The sequence below is a fragment of the Acomys russatus genome, chromosome 21 (assembly GCF_903995435.1).
Source record: "Acomys russatus chromosome 21, mAcoRus1.1, whole genome shotgun sequence".
Lineage (NCBI taxonomy): Eukaryota > Metazoa > Chordata > Mammalia > Rodentia > Muridae > Acomys > Acomys russatus.
In genome coordinates this window covers 25,232,816-25,252,504 of record NC_067157.1, presented here as the reverse complement: position 1 = coordinate 25,252,504, position 19,689 = coordinate 25,232,816, and the positions used below count along the sequence as shown (strand labels likewise).

The 19,689-nt window shown below is 37.9% G+C and overlaps 1 pseudogene; it reads left to right on the top strand.

Moving 5' to 3' along the window:
- Window positions 1–13,283: 13,283 nt before the first annotated feature.
- Window positions 13,284–19,435, top strand: LOC127204953 (60S ribosomal protein L7-like; annotated as a pseudogene).
- Window positions 19,436–19,689: the final 254 nt, after the last annotated feature.

The following is a 19,689-nucleotide window of genomic DNA, read 5'->3' as shown; positions in this document are numbered from 1 at the left end:
AAGATAAAGCAAAAGAAATTAAAATAAACCTAGAAACAATGAATAGAGTACACATGTGCTCTCAAAAGCAAGGACAGGCCTTTACATTAAAATCTGGAAAAATCTATTCCAAAGTTCTCACATTATTGTAGACTGGTGATTATCAGACCTGGAGAACACAGCTCATGTTAATTTTTATACACATAAGGGTGAGGTGGGCATCAATATCCCTACTTAGTCCTTCCTCAAGATGAAATGCCAACTCTGATCATCTGGATTTAATCTGGAGTTTCTCTGCTGCTGCTAAACATGTAGCATCAGCCAGAGGGCTGCATTTTCTATTATCACATGCTGTCTCACAGTATCTCATAGTACAATATTAAGAATAAGGGCATGACTTCTGGAGCCAGCTGCCTTGTGAACCCTGGCTTTGCCAATTCTATGCAGGAATATGGAGAATTTCCTATTGCTTTCCTGTTTTGTTTTGTTTTTTTAATGCAGACCAAAAGAGTTAACCCAAAGTAATGAACTAAATATTTTCACTGTAAGTTTTCAAGACATATTAGGGGGGCAAAGCTTTATAGCAGACAGCAATGTGACTGATGTAGTTCTAGGTAGTTTTGTCTCCCAGAGAAAATACAAGACTGTATCAACACAGAGATTAGATCTCTGAGCATTCATATAGGTGGCCTGCTTAGTCACACACACTCATTAAATAAAGCCTGCAGAAAGAAATAGTGTTTCTTTATTGCACTTAACTATAGATTCCAGAATACAACTTTATACCTATAAAATTTAAAATTGTAAAAATTTTATTACTATAAAAATGCAAATGTATCTCTTATTTGAAAGTGCTGTAGCAATTTATTGCACTGTGCCTCGAAGAAAAGTGTTGAATGATCACAAAGCAAAAACACCGCCAAAGAACCACTAAACATGGTCTCTTCGTTACCCCTATGATGACAAAGCATAGGTTTTTTTTTCTCTAAATCTTTTGTTCTCTAACAGTTTTGCATCCTTTAAAGAAGTCGTATTCTCTTGCCCTTTGTATCAAACGCCAAATGATTCGCCCCATGACATGAAAGGGAACAGATCCACTGACTAACACTATACTTTTTTACTTTTGGTTAGGGGCCTTAGTCCTTAAAAACTAAAATTGTATTCTCTTCAAAATATACTTTTCCTCTACACAAACCTTCTGACAAAAAACCTTAACATTTTTAACCCATTGTGTATTTCAGATTATATGAACTCTCATATTCTCATGGTCATAAGAGTTTAAGGTCAAAATTCTCATCATCCTTTTATGGAAAGACTCACCCACCCACGCACCCATTCACCTACCCATCCATACATTCATTCACCCACCCACCCACCCATCCACGCTCTCAGCCAGCCCACTCACCCACCCACCACCCATCCACTCTCAGCCAGCCCACTCACCCACCCACCCACCCATCCACTCTCAGCCAGCCCACTCACCCACCCACCCACCCATGCACTTTCAGCCAGCCCACTCACCCACCCACCCACCCATCCACTCTCAGCCAGCCCACTCACCCACCCACTTACTCATCCACTCACATATGTATCCACCTACTCACTCACCCATACACTCACCCACGCACTCACCCACCCACCCGTTCATCTCCCCCACTCTCACCCACCCACCCACTCATGTGGTTGCTGCCCATCTGTTTTATTTGTATTCATTTATACCACACACCATGTACAATGCTTACCTGAATTAACCCACTTAGTAACATTCATATCTCCTAATCTCCAAAGCCTATGTTCTTTCTAGTCAACTCACTAAACTAAAATGATTATCTTCTTTAAAATGCAAAATAATACAGTGAATTAAGGAAAGAACAAAAGCCTTGCTTTTAAAAGACTTTTCTCAGAAAACCGCATGTAAACATTTCCCATACCCCATACATTTATTTTACTCTCCTGCTGGCCAACACCACGATCCTTCAGATTAGAAAATTTGGCTGCACTACAGAATACACACTGGACATTGAGCAACACCCAAGGCTCCATTAAAGCCATTATTCATGTGGATTTCCTTTCCTCCCACAGGGACAGGCATATCAATTTTTCTATATGTTTTGAAGAGCTTAGCCACATGATTTTAATCATTTCTCCCAGGTGGCTGTTAGAACTTGCATGGTGGCCTTATACATTATCTGACCAAGGACAAGTTACAGTGTGGTTTGATGAATGAGCAGGAGACCAAAATCAGAGAACCAACAGCCTCTTCCCTATGGAGCAATAGTTTCATCATCTCTTGCATAGGAATCTTAGGGGATCTGAATATAGGAAAACAACACAGCTTAGGATTTTGAGCTGCAGCACTACTTGAGATCATCTAATATTTCAAAACTATTTTTACAAATGTTCTTGTTTGGGTAAAACCTAAATATCACTTTCCTAACTACTTTGCCTTTCAATTTTTAAATATTCCAATGTCTTAATGGAAATCTACATTTTTAGATGATTCTATTTATAATTAATTCATCAGAGTCTATTTATAGACATAAATCCCAACAGGCTTTAATGTAATTTTATAAAATTTAGGATGAATGCACACACACACACACACACACACACACACACACACACACACACACACACACACACACACACACACACACACACACACACACACACACACCAGAAAAAATATATAACCCTGGAAAGTTCAGGTTAGGCTTAGGTCTCAGGAAACACATGGTCAGTGAATTCTAAGCTGGTGGGATGCTTCTTCCATCCAAGAATGTTTCTCACATCTCATTGAGTGGTATAACCATGCCAACCACAAATTTAGCCTTCTTTACTTGTGCTTTTTAATTGGCTTCAACCCCAAAATTTTCACAATCAAATTGAACTTTTCTAAAATTAAATAGCATTCTTCACTTGACCACTATCATGGGAGCCAATGTCAATCATCTTTCTTTCTAATCGAGACATCTCTCTTTTTTTTCTCTTCTAAACAATAGAATTATGAAGTATGCTATGCTCTGGGGTGATTCATTCTTATTGTTGCCATCCTACCTCTCACCATTCATTGTGTAAACATAAGTATATGTACATATATATATGATTACCGATGTGTAATTGTATGTGTGTGTGTGTGTGTGTGTGTGTGTGTGTGTGTAATCAGCTTACTCTGCAGATTTTTGATCACTCATCAAACAAATATTCAGCACCTACTTTAAATACTTCAGCAAAAAATGTGAATACATCACATACATACTATCTACTTTGTGTAGTTTTCTGTCAGGCTAGCTAATTCTCCAGATGGTGTAAAGGCAATGATATAAAATTGAGTATGTCATAATTGATATTTCATTGTCTTCGTAATGTTTTATATGCCTCTACGTCCATATGAGACACTGTTACTCAACCAGAGAGTCTGTGTAGACACATGCCTGACCTCTTATTATTATCTCAGATCTGTGCTTCTGAAAGGTGCCACCAAACAACAGGAGTTGCCACAGAATATACACCTTCCACTCTAGTCTGCCATTGTATGCAACTACTCTGTGTGACTGCTCTTCAGCTCCTGTGTACATTGCTAGGGATAACGATAGTGACCCATAGGACATCAATTACATTCTCTGACACTTTCCTTTTATGTCCTTCTTCCTAATACCTATGTCCACATCTACAATAGTTTTCTTTAAAATCAAGAAACAAAGATATTCTAAAATGAAATTTTTAACCTGTCATATTTTCCCCAGATATTAAATCCATAAATAAATATAATGTGTTGGGAAGTTTAAGACGTTAGAAAGCAGGAAACAAGGGCCACCTGTTACTAGATGAAGTATTTATTCATTTATTACCCATTGAGAATCAGCACTATCTCACACACCCTTCAGAGGCTTTAGTTTACTTAAATGACAAGTTATGACATACTTCTTTTCAACTTAGGATATATTTAGGATCATACTATGACTGTAGTCCTAAAGCTTGGTCATTTTGGATGAGGAATTATTGTTCTGCGCTGTTGTAGAGCCAGTAAATTAAATCAGCTATACCATTTGTTTTCATTATAATCTCAGGCATGTTTTCTAGAAATTACCCAAGAGGATATTCTGACCTTAAAGCATCATGTTCCTACTTTTTCTTCTTTTTCTTTTCAACTTCCATGTCTCTCATATGGATCTGTTTCTCTTTTTTGCCCCAACCTTGACAAAATTTTGGGAACACCAAGTCCTATCCATTTTCCCCTCATTTATTTTTACCTTTGACTTCTACAATATCTGTCATGTTTATGCCTTGAGTTACCATATTTTCTGTGCAAGTTAGCCATATATATGCCCCAGGTGGCCAACAGTCTGAAAAAATAAGCAAAAAAAAAATCATACATGGAAAATTCCAAAGAGCTAATTAGTAGATAACACCTCCAACTTGTTAAAGACAGTATAAGATCTAATTTACAATCTACAACCAATGAAATATTACATTTTATTATATAAGAAACATAATAGAAAACCTGCTGTGTATTTTCTTAAAGAAGAGACAAAGAAAAGAAATCTGTTCAGTAAAATAAAAAGCAACAAAACACAGCATTCTCAAAGATTTAAGAAAAGAAGGAAATCTGTTAAGTAAAATAAAACCAACAATATGTAGAATTTTAAGAAGAAGACACAGACTTAAACAATATCACAGTTCACAAGTCAGACTGAAGAAGTTCCCATGCCCTCAGCCTGCTTCATGGCTGCTTTCTGCTTCTGTCTTGGCACTGAGAAAACAAACATTAACTCGCTGAGGTTCTCAAGCTGGAAATCAGTGAGTATGCAAAATATGAATAAATAAATAAGCTAATAAGCACAAATCTGGAATACAGTAATTGATTTTTCTTCTTCCTCCTATAAAATGCATTATGTGGGCTCTTAAATGCCTTCTCTGACACAAAAACCTTTACTTTCTAATATGTACATATGTGCATGTATTTTTCTCACGTTTCATTATTTCTGTAAGATGTTTGTTTTCTGTTTATTTTTCATGGCTAAGGCTTCAGGAAGCCCATGTTGGCCTTGAACTTGCTATGCAGTTACAAATGATCTTGAACTCCTGATCCTACCATATTCACTTTTTCAAGTGTGAGAATTACAGGAAATACCACTGGGTACTTTTCAGTTCTTACCTTTATTTTAAAACACCACTCAACAAAACAAAAAAAAAAAAAAAAACTAAAAAAAAAAAAAAAAAAAAAAGACCAAACGGAAAATAAAAAACACTAATTCAAAACAAAAACAAAACCTAAGCAGAGAAACAAAACTCTAGCAAGCCTCTTTCTCTTTTGTCTGTTTTAATGACTGTGCTATTTGCAGACTCTTCATTGCTTTTCCAATCCACAGTCCTGGCTTTTCCTGGACTTTCTCTACTTGTATCACCTTTGAGCAGTTTATCTAAATGGACAATACCCACCACTTCTCACTGCCCTGACTAGCAAGGTTGAGCACGTCTTTAAGTGTTGTGATAAATTCAGGACCACAGCAGAATTCAGAGCCCTGGGAAGCAGCTCCGGAGACATACCTCAGAACTCCAGCAGGTCTCACTTAGAAGAGCTGAATAAACCTTGGTTAATGCCTCAATTGCCCTCCCTTTCTGGGGAGAGCGGGGCGGGGCGGGGGGGGGGGAGATACACTCAGATCAAGAAGGAACGAGGATAAATACTTTTGGAATTACAAATAATTGCAAAAATCCCACCGGATAGATATAAGACTGAGATTTTTCTTAACTGAATCAAACACACGAGTTAATTGTTTGGCTGTAAGGAGATAGATTGTTCAACCTTATCACATAGTCATCAGAAAAATTTAAGAATAGTTGTACCCATTTTATTGCTAACAAAACATGTTAGTGATAGCAAAACTCGTGATTTTCATGGGTCCTTATCTTTGGCAAACCTTGAACAAAGATTAGAATTCTGTCATTCTAGAAAATTCAAAATAGTACATAACTCTTAGATTAATTGACTTTTTTCCTGACAACCAATTATTATTTTAAAATTCAACAAACTTTCTTCTTTTGTGGTTTTTGTGTATTCTTTTATCAATAAAAATCAAATTTTTATTATTTTCAGGTTTTATATAATATTTTTGACAGTTTGCATTGCAGCTTTCTAAAATAATAGAACCTTTTTGTTAACCTAGTGGATACAAAACAAAGTCAGCAAACATACAGATTAGATGTGCTTGCCTTTTTAAAAATGCAAAGTTGTCCTCTCATGATGTTGTGAAGGCACTTCCTCATAATTTCTTTACTAGATTAAAGTACTGCTTTTATCCCACCAAAGTTGATAATTTTGTCATGAGGTAGCATTCCAGATCAATTTTTACATATGGAAAATGAGCTAATTGGACACAGATAAATTCCATGCCATTTTCTATGCTGGCTCTGAAGTATGTACTAATACCTGTATTTCTAAACTCTCTGTTCTACTATAGTTGCCATTTTTAAGGCCATGCAGAGTGTCCCCAGTATGAAGTATTTTTTCCCTTTATATTTTCACCATTCCTGGGTAGTTGAACTCCTTCAATAGGATCTCAAAGAATTCATCTTAGATTTTTGTTATAACTACACTGATAGGTGTCATCCCAGACAAAAGTGATGTTTTTGTTATAAGTATTCTAACATCATCCATCTGTCTGGAGAAAACTGATACTTTTTAAAAGTATGAGGTTCTGTGCACACGTGCAGTGTTATTGGCACCAATGCACGTCCTCTTTACAATTTGATTTTCATTATTCTGTTCTTCTACCCTTGATACCTTTTATTTTTAATGAAGAAAGACATTATTAAATAGTTCACTATGCTAAACATATTCTCGAAGGTAGTTTGGGGGAATTTCCATGCCCAACATGAAGTTTTTATGGAAATCCACTCTCATCTATTTAAAAACTTTCTTTAAAATATTTATTTACATGTGTGAATGTATGTGTATATGTGTATGATATGTGTATTTGTATGTATGACATACCTCTTTGTGTGTGTGTGTGTGTGTGTGTGTGTGTGTGTGTGTGTGTGAGAGAGAGAGAGAGAGAGAGAGAGAGTTGCTCCAATCCCATGGCACACACATTTGGATATCAGACGACAACTTCACTGAGTCAGTTCTCTCTCCTACTTTACTATGGATTCCACAAGATCAAACTCAGAGCAACAAGCTTGTGTAACAACCACTTTGCCGTGAGCCCTCTTGGCAGCCCCGAACGATTCTTTCTAAAGGTGGTCAGATACGTCCCATTCTCCAACTCAGGGTCTAATAATAAAAGACAGAGGAAAAAAAGACAAAATGTTAATAGACAGGGACAAGCACTTAAATAAAAGACCTGTAGGAATGGATGGAACATTCTAGAACACAGATTTAAATTGATACAATTGAAATTGATACAATTTCAAATTGATAGAATAATTCTTTTGACAGCATGGTACAAATGGCTACCTAGCAGCTCCAGAAATGTTTTACAGCAGTGTTCAAGCCGAACGTGAGAACTATATTGGAAAGATGATTTTAAAAAATACTTGAGCCATATTTCTTTTCCTGCTATATTTATTGATATAATACAGTTTTCCAAAATAATTGAAAACACAGCTGAACATTTGCCTGAACGTCAATGTAATGATAAATGGTGACACCATCTAGATGTTGCTGCCAGTACTGTATACCACTTGGGAAACATAGAACAACTGCATCTCATTTAAAAATTGGAAGATAACCTCATATTTCTTGAAACTGTGCTTCAAATCAATCAGCAACGAACAGTTCAGGCAGGACAATCAGCAACTCCAAGACTACCTATTTTACCTATTCAAAGACCATGAGAGAAATACAAACAAAGACGTCTTTAATTTGAAAATGATTTGGTACATTTTATATTAGGTAGGAAAAAATGGAGAGTCCTAATCAGAAATGGCATCTGTTTATTTAATATTCTACAAGAATGAGAACTACAGATATCCATCTGGAGGGACTAGTGAAAGGACGATACTCACAGTGCCCTGACAAAGGAAAACAGGAGTGAAACACAGACTTGAAAGAGGAATATAGTCCTTTTACTCCCAACTAAAAGCCTTGAGTTTGTTACCCTTCCAAAAGTGATGGGAGCAGCATTACAGAGTAGATGGTACTCAACTGATTTTTTTCTGCTAGTCCTAACTAGTAAAATGAGAATGTATCACTTGCAGTTTGAAATGAAAACATCACTAGTAATACTAGGAGCACCAAGCCCTTTCCCAACCACTGAGCATCGTCCATGTTTCAACTGTTACTGATGCAAATGCCTCTGTGCTCCCTAGTACAGAATGGAACAGGGCAGACTAGGGTTTATGATAAGGGAGTATATAATAAGGCACTGAGATTTAGCAATGACTCACTATAAAAGCAAAATCTACAACCAAAGATCCAACATATTATATTAAATAAAAAGCCAATATTTCTATAGTACATGGAGTGATAAAAATAAGTTTTTAATCCTTATTTTCACAAAAAGGGTATAGTTTTGAAGAAGTAGAAAGGGTTGAATTCTAATTTATAAGCATCATTTTCAACATCCAAGGTCATTATTTCAGCAGTCAAGTCCACATTTAATTTGCTATATCCAAAAATTTATAATTATATATTAATTACAATTATAATATATTTATGATTATAATTTATACATTGTTGGCTTGTTGAGTAAAATGATGCAAATTAAAAGTGTAACAAGCAAGGGATAGAAGAAAAAAGTATTTAAGTGACTGCGAGCATTTGTAGAGATTGATTAAACTTGGAGATGCCTTTTTTCTTTGCTACTTTGGGTTCTGCCTTCTCGGTTCCCATTCCTTTCACCTCTGTGGCCTCCTCCCAAATATCTCTGGCTGTAGCCTTCATTTCTACTCTCCCTCTCTCTCTCTCTCAATGTTATTCTCCCAATAAATTTACCTCCAAAATGTATATGCTAAAACCTAATCGCCAGTCTAATGGTACTAAGAACTGGTGCCTTTTAAAGGTGATTAGCTCATCACAGTAAAATTCTAATAAAAAGAATTAGCATCCTTATTAAATAGGTCCAAGAGCTATCTTATTCCTTTATCTATGTGAGGACACGTTTAAAATGTGCCATCTATGACCTGGAGATCAGCTCAGTGTTCATTGTCCCTTTTAGAATTCCTAGATTTCCTGAGTATCAGACGGGACAGTTTGTATAGTACTTTGTTGTAGCAACCCTCACAGAGTGACTCTTAGGCACTGTGGAACTGCATATAGTTAGCGCAGTAAATGCAAAAGAAGCAATAAATGCTTGTCAATGCATGCAAATACCCTCTCATTAAAATCTTAGCCAAGATGAAGAGAACCCTAAATAAAGCAATGGCACAAACATAGAAATCAATATAATAGTGAAGACAAATAATCCAGTTCGTAATCAAATGGCTGGACAGTAGTAAGTAGTAAGTATAGCCATTAGCTAAATAAACACCAATTCCAGGGCTGAAGAGATGGGCCAGCAGTTAAGAGCACCGGTTTTTCCTGAAAGGACCTAGGTTTGATTTTCAGCACTCTCCCAGCAGCTTATGGGCATTGTTCAGGGATCCAACTTCCCATTCCAACTTTCGTGGGCACCAGATGCATAGACGTACATGCAGGCAAACACCGATACACATAAAAAATAAAATAAATAAATCTAAAAATTAATTACAGATGCTAGGGAGATAGCATAGATAATACATTGCTTTATATGCAATTATGAAGACCTGAGGTCATGTCTAAGCACCAATGTAGAGACCTGGCTAAGGTGGCATGAGCCTTTAACTCTTATTCTGGGATACCTTGTGCTTGATGGTCAACTATCTTGTCAAACTGACCACCAGCTCTAGGTTCAGGGGGAGAGTCTACTTCAAAAACTACATTGTGGAGCAGCAGAGGACCTAACATCAACTCCTGGCATCCGCACACAAGTGCACACATGTGTGTATGCACAGAATCATTTCCGCACACGCGCATATACATATGCAGAGTAAACAGTTTAATTATAGCAAGCATCCATAATACACTAACATTGGACTTGCAATGGTAAGCAAGACTGATAAGCTCTACTCTCCTAAAGAATCTAACAAGACTATAAGCATACAGATAGATGTGATGAGAGGAAGAGGTGTTAAGTAATCATCTTTCACCTTCAATACAGAATATGTTTTCATATTAATAAAATACATCTTATCACTCTTGCATCTTTCAATGGCTCTTTATGTAACAAAAGTTGGCATCCTAGCGTATATATGACTTATGGTTAGAATACTACCCACTTGAATGTCTCTAAGAATGTAAAATATTAATATCATTATTTTATTGTGCAAGGTGTTTTACAAATATTCTATCTTACAATAACAACCCATATTAGTGAGTGCCATCACTGTTGCTATTCTGAAAATATGTCTTAACATCCTCAGTCTCCCGGATGGGCGTCACCCACTTTAGCTTCTGAGAACTGTTCAAAAATCTATGACCCTGTCATGGACCTCTAAGGCACCTGATTTCTGTCTCACTCTTGCCTCATCTTACCTTTTTTATTTTATTTTATTTTTTTTTACATTATTTTTTTTTATTAATTTGTTCTTGTTACATCTCAATGTTTATCCCATCCCTTGTATCCTCCCATTCCTCCCCCCCCCCATTTTCCCTTTATTCCCCTCCCCTATGACTGTTCCTGAGGGGGATTACGTCCCCCTGTATATTCTCATAGGGTATCAGGTCTCTTCTTGGCTACTTGCTGTCCTTCCTCTGAGTGCCACCAGGTCTCCCCCTCCAGGGGACATGGTCAAATGTGAGGCACCAGAGTACGTGAGAAAGTCGTATCACACTCTCCACTCAACTGTGGAGAATATTCTGACCATTGGCTAGATCTGGGAAGGGGTTTAAAGTTTACCTCCTGTATTGTCCTTGGCTGGTGCCTTAGTTTGAGCGGGACCCCTGGGCCCAAATCTGCCTATCATATTGTTCTACTTGTAGATTTCTAGGACCCTCTGTATCCTTTTATTTTGCTGTTCTCCCATGCGTCTCTCATTTAGAGTCCCAATAGGATGCCTTCCCCTCTGTCCCAGTTTCCTGGTAAGTGAAGGCTTTCGTGGGACATGCCCCTTGGGCTAGTATGCAGATATAAGTGAGTATATACCATTTGATTCTTTCTGCTTCTGGGTTAACTCACTCATTATGATCATTTCTAGTTCAATCCATTTATCCACAAATTTCGGGAATTCCTTGTTTTTAATAGCTGAGCAGTATTCCATAGTATATATGTACCACAGTTTCTTTATCCACTCTTCTACTGAGGGACACTTACCCTTTACCTGCTTAATGTCTCTCATGGTACCTTGTTGGCTTCTTTCATTGAAAGTGTGTATGTCTCAATTTATTTCTTCATTTAATTGTGGGCTTACACATTTTATTTCTCATCTTGTACAGAGCTGGAAGGCTTTCAGAGCAAAGAGTTATTGTTTTGTCTTGTCAGTTTCTGTATGAAATGTGCTTTCAACAAGCCTACTGAGAAAGAATCAATAAGTTCGCAGACAAATCACATTTCAGTTGGAGTAGATTCTGATAAAAGTTTTGAAAGGGTTGAATGTTTATCTTCTTCAAAGTGCACATAAGCTTGTCACCTCAGTGTCCTGACTGTTTTGTGAAGAAGTGGTCAAGAAATACTCTGAGAGGGTCACAGAAAGGTGTCAGGATTTTGTTCCTTCCTTAAGCAAAAGGCCCACGGTATCCAGGCATCGTTGACATGGGCAGACATTTCAGTAGCTACTCCTTACAGGTCAACTTAGTAGATGACGAACCTGTAACAATAACTGAGAAACAACAACGTAATTCTTACATCACTGAAAAGGAAAAACAAAACTATAAGTAAACAGTACTTGTCCTGTTTAGCGTTAACGGTCATGTAACATAACAAGTCACTTTTTTCCTAGGTAAAATGATCACTTTTAGGTAAATGAAAAGCTTCTCTAGATTTAAAAACAAACAAACAAGCAAACAAACAAACTTGTTTTCAAGGTCATTAGTTACTGAAACTGTGGTCCCTGAAGGTGACGTAGCGCATCAGACTCCAGACTGTCTGTCCCGTGTCCTCCTTCATCAGCTCTAACTACTTCATCGTGTCAGATACAGCGCTGCTGTTTGGCGCAGACGATACACCAGGGCAATGTTTTCTGTGACTTCAGTTGCCACGGTGAAGCCACTCGAGCTGGTGGCGGGGGACATTGTCCTTAGAGTGTCTGAGAGAATATGAGAGAAAAGAAGTTAATCTCCGCAGGAATCTTGTCATCAGAGAAATCTTTCAAGTGTTCACAATCGTCTGAAAAGCGAAGACATGATTGCTAAATAAAAACTATGAACTGAGGAAGAAGAAATACTGAAGACAAGAAGGTTAGAGTCGCTCTTTAAAAAATGTAATGTCAAAACTATGGTTGTGTGAGAGAAACATATTATGTGGTTTGGGCACTTTTAAAAGCAGTTTAAGAACTTAAAATTGTTATGATGTTTTTGTTCTATCATGTATTTTAGAACATTTTACTTTGACTATTACCAAATTTTTCATCACACCTATCTTAGGAGACATCACACTAACATGTTACTGTTTGACATTTATTTAAATATTAGAAATCACATATTATCAGTATGCACAAAACCATAAAATAAGTAAATTTGAAGGATTAAAATGGGTGTAAATAAATGCCAAATTCTAGCCATCGATGTGTGAAGATAGATAATAACAATAGTTAGACATGCTAAAATTGAGTTGCCAGTTGCCAATCATATTTATGCTGCTGGTGATTTTTATTCCTAATAATTAAAAAATATTTTAGTATTTCTCTCTAAAAACTGGGAGAAAAAAACTGAGAAATGGATACATATAAGCCTTTTCAGTGAATGCTGTCAATAGCAATGTGAAAATTTTGCTTTGAGCACACTTTTCTTTGGGGTATATTAAAACGGTGTAAGCAACGACCTGAAGAACTCTGTGTCTGTCTCACTGGTGATGACAAGTATGTTAATTGCTTGCAGATAACATCTGTTCTAGTGAAATCAAGACGCAGAGACCAAGCTGGGTCTGTAGCACAGGCCGCTTTCTAAAGCCTTGTCCAGGAGCCCTGCTGCATGCATTTCACAGACTCTCCAGGCAGCTGGAGAGCTTGTGTGCCTTTTTGAGAAACTTCCAGCATCTGAAATAAAATCCGCCAGGAATCCTGGGTCATTGAAATGTCTCCCTTTGAGCAGTGGACTTACCTTTGAAGCTACGAGATACCCACTGACCATGACGCCTGGGTATGCTCCGGCTAAAGCAAGTTCAGGGTGAGCCGCCAACCTCCTGCATGCAAGAGCGAGCCACTGACTTCCTTCTCTGTTTACAGAACTGGGCGAAGGGCCTCTGTAGAGGGCAGAGCAAGAGCCTGGTCAATATAATGTCACATAGAAAAGGGCCCTTCTTCTCCACAAGCCACATTTGCAATTTTGCATGGTTCATGGATTCCAATTGTTTTCCAGATGTGAACTTAGCAAAACCATAGCCTTCTGATTCGGGGCTCTCAACCCTTTCCAGACTGCTTGTTGTTTCTCCGTTAAACTATGGAATTGTGGAAACCCTAACGCACTGTTTCTAGAAAAGCCAATTCTACTCTCCAGTGCCACATGGAGCACAGGTTTCCAGGCCTCTTGCACTGTGAAGGAGACACATGGTGTTACACCTGTGTGTGTCTCTTCAGTATTTCTAGACGCAGCTAACATGTTGGACAGAGTTGTGAGCCTGGGGGCAGGGGTCTCACTAGTTTTTCGGACAGGTTTTTGATGATAGTAATCAAGACATTTTAAAAAATATTAGTATGTGTTACAGGTTACAGACTTGAAGTTACTTAAGAAAAGCGGGTTCAGTGAGAACAGATACTTTAAAAAAAATGTTTTACTATAGCGGAAAAGTTGATTTTAGACAAAACATTCAGTACCATATTGCCACCATGGTTTTTACCATTTTTACCACAGTACCTTGGTATGTGAGTTATTGATGTAATATTTAGACTAAATTAGCTCTATCCATAATCTAGGAGAAATGAGCCCCTTCCCTATTGCACCTGAGGACAGTTGCTATGTTATCAACGTTATTTCAGCAAACTCAGAGAGTTGTGGCAACACTCCACACTGGCCCATTTTCCTCACACTGTTCAGAACTCACACAGTGGGTACTAAAAGTTGCCAAAAACAAATAGCCAAAATACTATAAATGTATCATTTCCTGATTGTTTCATAGTTCTTCTTGCTGTAGGTAGTTTATTGTATATGTGTGTAATAATATAAATGTATATGTAAAAAAAGAAAGAAAAAAGACATAATATTCTTTGTTTGTTTGTTTGTTTTTTGTTTTTCAAGACAGTGTTTAAAAACCAACCATCATCTCTGCAATAGTGCCACTCAGGAGGATTAATCTGTGAAGGAATGCAGGACAAAGGTTTTGAAAAGGTGAGCAATGTGTTTTCAAGACTGTAGAGGACACTTAATAGAGAACAAATCAAAGCTATCTACTGAGATTGAGCTAGCTGGTGTTTGTCAACAAAGACGGAAGGAAGGAGTCAACATTTGTTGGTTCCCTTGAATCTTCTGATCCTTAGACTGCTGGAACAAAAGTAGGTATTATTTTTCCCAGTTAATCAAGCTTCAAATATCCTTTGCAATCTATTAATGTACTCATTAGCATTAACTGATTTGACTTTTACTGAGCAGAACTTATTTGAACATGGAATTTTTAAAACTCCAAAAGCATGATTCATAAATGTATCTGTATATTTTAATAACATAGAAATCACATGTCAACTTGCACATAAATGCTCACAGATTTTACATGTTTGCTTCTTATTAAGATCTTATCATTTCTTATAAAAAGCACATATTATCTATTGTTACCTTTCAAAGAATGTATTTATTTGTATTTTTACAGAGACTTCAGAAGGACACAAATGTTAATCAGCCTGTATTTAGAGACAGTGGATCACTTTAAGCAACTTTTCTCAACCTGTGGGCCACAACCATTTTTGGGGTCAAACATCCCTTTTATGGGGGTTGCATATCAAATATCCTACATATCAGATGTTTATATTATGATTTGTAACCAGGAAAAAAACATTTAATTTTCCAAGATGATTATTATTATTCTAAAAATAATTTTATTCACTGGAGCCATGCCTCCAGTAATTCTCTATATATTTCTGTGCCCTGCAAAACACTACCATGATCATTTGACCGGCATCCATGGGGTCCTGTGGACTGAGTGACAAGCAGGTATTTACATTTTTTAGTTCTGAAGACAGTAAGTCCAAGATCAAGATCTTATGCCTTTGTCCCCAGCTGAGGGCTCTTCTCTTGGAGTACAAACTATCACCTTCTTGCTTTTCCTGCACAAGGCAGAGAGGTAGTTCTGAGCTCCTTTCTAATGGCTGCTGGTTCCATCCTGGAGATTGCACTCTCCTGGCCTGTAGTTATTTTCTAGAAGCCTCATCTCCATAAAACCATCACACTGGAGTTAGAATGGCATTCATCTCCAAATAGTTACCACAAAAACATTTAAGCTCTACTAGTTAATTATAAACAAATTGAGAGAAGGAAACTTTGTTAAAAAATTAAAACTTACACATATGAAATAAGGCACATTGAAACAATTGAATAATGCAAAATGGCTGTGTTGGGTTTTTTTTTATATAAATTCATCTCTTTTCTTTCTTAATAATACGATGAGTTGTAGTGATATTGTCAATCAGGGAAACATTTTAAAGAAAAGATAGTAATACCCCACAATTTATATGGTGAGAAAAAAATGCAAACATGAAATCCAAAAGAATAAAAAGCAGATATTGGTAGTTTGTTTAAAGATTTTTAAGTTGGTAGAAACCAGGCATGATGTCATTATATTCTCTACAATTATGGAGGTGATTATGTCTCATCATATGTGTTAGCCCTGTCAAAGAAGCTATCCCTCTACAATCCCTGTGTGAAGAGCAAGTCACGTACTAGCACCAGCAAGAGAAAGAAGTGTCTTCTTCTGCACTCTGGAAGAGAGTGGACTATTTCTTTTTGTTGATTTGAGGAGAGAGAGACAGACAAGGAGGAAGGAGAGAGAAGAAAGAAGGGGAGAAAGGTGGAAGGAAATTGTGAAGAAAAGGGGAGAAAATAGAATGATTATTCATCGTAAGTGAACATTGCTGTTTTGTCACTTTGACCTCAAGAAACTCAGACATATGTCAAAAGATGTAAAGAGAAAAAAGACGAGATGAGATCAGGTATGTTCAGGGTGGTTTCGTCATAGACAACTACAGCATTGAGAGAAAAATTTGAAGATATAAAATTAGTTTGCCAAGAAATGTACAATATATTTTCTTACATGCCATTATTATGTTCAACAAACAGAAATGAAGAGAATAGACGATATGTAGATTAAGGACTGAAGAACAAAAATAAATTGCCAAAACTTGGGGACAAATGGATGGAACTAGAAATGATGATACTGAGTGAGATAACCCAGAAACAGAAATACTCACATGGTATATACTCACTTATAATTGGACACTGGCCCAAAAGGCATGTCCCATGAGTGTCTTTATTTAAAAGAAGCACCAGCCAAGGACAATACAGGAGGTAAACTTTAAACCCCTACCCAGATCTAGCCAATGGTCAGAATATTCTCCACAGTTGAATGGAGAGTGTGATATGACTTTCTCACATACTCTGGTGCCTCACGTTTGACCATGTCCCCTGGAGGGGGAGACCTGGTGGCACTCAGAGGAAGGACAGCAAGTAGCCAAGAAGAGACTTGATACCCTATGAGAATATACAGGGGGACGTAATCCCCCTCAGGAACAGTCATAGGGGAGGGGAATAATGGGAAAATGGGGGTGGGGGGGGAGAAATGGGAGGATACAAGGGATGGGATAAACATTGAGATGTAACAAGAATAAATTAATAAAAAAAAAATAAAAATAAAATAAAAGAAGATTGGGATAGATGTGAGGACATCCTAATGGGACTCTAGGTAAGAGAAATATAGGAGAATGGGGAATAGAAGGACACAGAGGGTCCTAGAAACCTACAAGAAGAACATCATGATGGGTGGATCGGGGCCCAGGGGTGTCTGCTCAAACTACTGCACCAACCTAGAACAATACAAGCAGCAAACATCAAACCCCTACTCTGATCTACCCAATGGAGAAGACATTCTTCACAGTTACATGTTGAGAGGGGACTGAGTCTGACATGAACTCTGGTGCCCCATATTTGACCACTTTCCCTTGGTGGGGAGGCCTGGTGGCACTCAGAGAAAGAATAAGCAGGCTACCAAGATGAGACTTGATAGCCTATGACCATATAGTGGAGGAGCAGGTCCCTCTTGGTCATAGGCCTAAGGGAGGTGAATAGGGTGAAAGCGGGAGGCAGGGAGGAACGCGTGGATACAAGTGAGGGGAAAACAATTGAGATGTAATCAGAATAAATTAATAAAAAAAGAAAATATTGATAATGTGGATACTGTGTACCAAAAGAAGAGAATACCAAGCGGAAACTCACAAAGCAGTGAGGGAGTGTGAGACACCTCAGAGGAGCAGGAAGGAGAATAGACAATGAGAAGACAGAGAAAGGCCTTAGAGAATGAAGAAGTTCGTCAAAGCATGGCCACAATCAGCTGCAATGCAAAGCTGCCCGTGCTGCCCTGCCACAGCAGCGTCAGATGTGATCAACCTCAACAAAGCCCGTTTGCCCTCTCCTCTCAAAGTGGAAGTGTATACTATCCCTTCCTGCGTTAGAACACGTGTTGTTCTTAATTTTAGAAGTTGATTAAGGTTTTTTTTTGAGCAATTAAATGTAAGAAATATAAACCAATTGGTTTCAATTTTTCCATATTTATCTATTTTCAACATTGTTCAGTCTTCCACGTAGAGCTTGGATTGAGTATCACGTTTCCTGCAGATCTTGCTTTAAGCTTTTAAAAAATATATTTAATATTTTTTTAATATTTGAGGTTATAACTCATTTTTGCTGAAATTTTATACAATATATTTTTATGGGTCCCCTTCCCCACGTCCTCCCAATTCCTCCCCACCCATAAAACTCCACATCTTCTTTCTCACTCTCTCAAGAAAAGAAGCATAATACACAGAAATGAAACATAAAAATAAGGGCTTCCTCTCTTTTTCCAGCTCTAACCATGAAAGATGTACCAGAGATGAAAAAAGAAGATTTCTGCTGTGTCAGAATCCCTTAAGAAAAAGTAAAGGAGTTTTTGCAGAGTTGAAGGTGAAGCACCTGCAGAAAAAGTTTGTCCTGGAGACAATGTGGAAGGTGAGGAGGAAGGTCATCTTTGAGGAGACCAAGCCCAGTCACAAGGAGTACAGGCAGATGTACCAGACTGAGAATCTCAAGAAAAGCTAGAAACTACTACTTGCCTGCAGAACCAAAATTGGCATTTGTCACCAGATTCCAGCGTATCAATGGTGCAAGGCCAAAGGTCCGCAAAGTGTTGCAGCTTCTTCATCATTGAAAGATATTCAATGACACCTTTGATAACCTCAACAAGGTTTTTTGATTAGCATGCTGAGGATCGTGAAACTGTATATTGTGTGGGGGAACCCCAAGCTGAAGTCTGCAAATGAGCTCATCTACAAGTGAAGGCTATGGCAAAACCAGTGAGAAGTGAATTGGAATTGCCTTGACAGATAATTCCTTGATTGCTCGATCTCTTGGTAAATCTGGCATCATCTGCATAGAGGATTTATAAGGTTGGGAAACACTTCAAGGAAGCAAATAACTTCCTGTGGTCCTTCAAACTATCCTCCATGAGGTGGAATGAAGAAAAAGACAACTCACTTTGCGGAAGGTGAAGATGTGGCAAACAGGGAAGACCAGATAAACAGGCTTATTAGATGGGTGAACTTAAGGTGTCGCCCATGGTATTTTTGTGATCTGGTCAGTTAGTAAACAGTTACAGCTTGGCAAATTGAAAAAAAAACACATAAAAAGGATAAGCAGGCTACCAAAGTGAGACGTGATAGATAGCCTATGACCTTATAGTGAGGGAGGAGGTCCTCCTTGGTCATAGACTCAGGGAAGGGGAATAGGGTGAAAGTGGAGGGAGGGAGGAATGGGTGGATACAAGTGAGGGGAAAACAATTGACATGCAATCTGAATAAATTAATTAAATAATAAAAAAATAAAACAGCAGATAAATCAGAATTAAAAAGCATGAAAGAGCACAAGAAGACATAATTTTTCAAGGTATTATCCAACCTCTTTGGCTCTTACAATCTTTCTACCTCTTACTCCTTATAGGCTCTGAGCATTGAGAGGAAGGCTTTGATGAAGGCATCCTATGCAGGAGTGAATGTTCCAAAGTTTCTCGCTCTCTACACGTTGTCCAGTTGTGGGCCTATGTACTAGTTCTTATCTCCTGCAAAAGGAACCTTCCCTGAGGATGGCTGAGATGCCACTCAACGGGTCTAGAAGATTATCGTTATGAGTCCTTTTATGGCCCTGTCCCTTTAGCAGACCAATTAGCATTTGCTTTTCCTCTAGGCCCATGGCCTCTCTAGTCTCAGGTCCTTGGTTGCCAGAACAGTGTCAGGCATGGGTTCCATCTCCTGGAGTGGACCTTAAAACAATCAGATAGTGTTTGGTTACTCCCACACGTTTGC